The following is a 2,500-nucleotide window of genomic DNA, read 5'->3' as shown; positions in this document are numbered from 1 at the left end:
GACCTCCTGCCCGGCTGCGGGGACCCTCCTCGGGCCTGAGGGACCGGCTGGACCCGGGAGGGACCGGGTCTTCTCGGACCTCCGGGGGTCAGGGGGGGCACTCGGTCGCCTGGCCTGCCCGACCGAGGCGTGCGGCAGGCCGGGCAAAGAGCACCGTGATTCGCACCCTTGAGCTCCAGTGAAACCCCTGGAAGACATAAGCCCGACCCCACCGGGGCTCGACTTGGTACAATTTTCGCGCGACCTAATTTTTTGTCACTCAAAGGGTTTGGGCGCCTAATTTTTTGTCACAGCTCCGGCACCTAATATTTTGTCACTCTGGTTCCCCGACCCAGAGAGCCTCCGGGGCGGCCCCAGGATCTCCTGCCCGCCTCCGGGGACCCTCCCCGGGCCTGGGGGGCCGGCTGGACCCGGGAGGGTCCGGGTCTTCTCGGACCTCCGGGGGTCAGGGGGGGCACTCGGTCGCCTGGCCTGCCCGACCGAGGCGTGCGGCAGGCCGGGCAAAGAGCACCGTGATTCGCACCCTTGAGCTCCAGTGAAACCCCTGGAAGACATAAGCCCGACCCCACCGGGGCTCGACTTGGTACAATTTTGGCGCGACCTAATTTTTTGTCACTCAAAGGGTTTGGGCGCCTAATTTTTTGTCACAGCTCCGGCACCTAATATTTTGTCACTCTGGTTCTCCGACCCAGAGAGCCTCCGGGGCGGCCCCAGGACCTCCTGCCCGGCTCCGGAGACCCTCCCCGGGCCTGAGGGACCGGCTGGACCCGGGAGGGACCGGGTCTTCTCGGACCTCCGGGGGTCAGGGGGGGGCACTCGGTCGCCTGGCCTGCCCGACCGAGGCGTGCGGCAGGCCGGGCAAAGAGCACCGTGATTCGCACCCTTGAGCCCCAGTGAAACCCCTGGAAGACATAAGCCCGACCCCACCGGGGCTCGACTTGGTACAATTTTCGGGCGACCTAATTTTTTGTCACTCAAAGGGTTTGGGCGCCTAATTTTTTGTCACAGCTCCGGCACCTAATATTTTGTCACTCTGGGTCTCCGACCCAGAGAGCCTCCGGGACCGCCCCAGGACCCCCTGCCCGGCTCCGGGGACCCTCCCCGGGCCTGAGGGACCGGCTGGACCCGGGAGGGTCCGGGTCTTCTCGGACCTCCGGGGGTCAGGAGGGGCACTCGGTCGCCTGGCCTGCCCGACCGAGGCTTGCGGCTGGCCGGGCAAAGAGCACCGTGATTCGCACCCTTGAGCTCCAGTGAAACCCCTGGAAGACATAAGCCCGACCCCACCGGGGCTCGACTTGGTACAATTTTCGCGCGACCTAATTTTTTGTCACTCAAAGGGTTTGGGCGCCTAATTTTTTGTCACAGCTCCGGCACCTAATATTTTGTCACTCTGGTTCTCCGACCCAGAGAGCCTCCGGGGCGGCCCCAGGACCTCCTGCCCGGCTCCGGAGACCCTCCCCGGGCCTGAGGGACCGGCTGGACCCGGGAGGGACCGGGTCTTCTCGGACCTCCGGGGGTCAGGGGGGGCACTCGCTCGCCTGGCCTGCCCGACCGAGGCATGCGGCAGGCCGGGCAAAGAGCACCGTGATTCGCACCCTTGAGCTCCAGTGAAACCCCTGGAAGACATAAGCCCGACCCCACCGGGGCTCGACTTGGTACAATTTTGGCGCGACCTAATTTTTTGTCACTCAAAGGGTTTGGGCGCCTAATTTTTTGTCACAGCTCCGGCACCTAATATTTTGTCACTCTGGTTCTCCGACCCGGAGAGCCTCCGGGGCGGCCCCAGGACCCCCTGCCCGGCTCCGGGGACCCTCCCCGGGCCTGAGGGGCCGGATGGACCCGGGAGGGACCGGGTCTTCTCGGACCTCCGGGGGTCAGGGGGGGGCACTCGGTCGCCTGGCCTGCCCGACCGAGGCGTGCGGCAGGCCGGGCAGAGAGCACCGTGATTCGCACCCTTGAGCTCCAGTGAAACCCCTGGAAGACATAAGCCCGACCCCACCGGGGCTCGACTTGGTACAATTTTCGGGCGACCTAATTTTTTGTCACTCAAAGGGTTTGGGCGCCTAATTTTTTGTCACAGCTCCGGCACCTAATATTTTGTCACTCTGGTTCTCCGACCCAGAGAGCCTCCGGGGCGGCCCCAGGACCTCCTGCCCGGCTCCGGGCCCCCCCCATCGGCCTGAGGGACCGACTGGACACGGGAGGACCCCTTGAGCTCCAGTGAAACCCCAGGATCGACCTCATGTTTTGTCACTTGAGGAAGAATCTTCAGAAATAATTTGAACCCTAACCTTAAAACTTACCCTAACCCTCTAACCCTAACCCTAACCCTAACCCTCTAACCCTAACCCTAACCCTAACCCTAACCCTAACCCTCTAACCCTAACCCTCTAACCCTAACCCTAACCCTAACCCTAACCCTAACCCTAACCCTAACCCTCTAACCCTAACCCTAACCCTAACCCTAACCCTAACCCTAACCCTCTAACCCTAACCCTAA

The sequence above is a fragment of the Synchiropus splendidus genome, unplaced genomic scaffold, assembly GCF_027744825.2.
Source record: "Synchiropus splendidus isolate RoL2022-P1 unplaced genomic scaffold, RoL_Sspl_1.0 HiC_scaffold_49, whole genome shotgun sequence".
Taxonomy (NCBI): domain Eukaryota; kingdom Metazoa; phylum Chordata; class Actinopteri; order Syngnathiformes; family Callionymidae; genus Synchiropus; species Synchiropus splendidus.
This window is presented reverse-complemented; position numbering follows the sequence as displayed.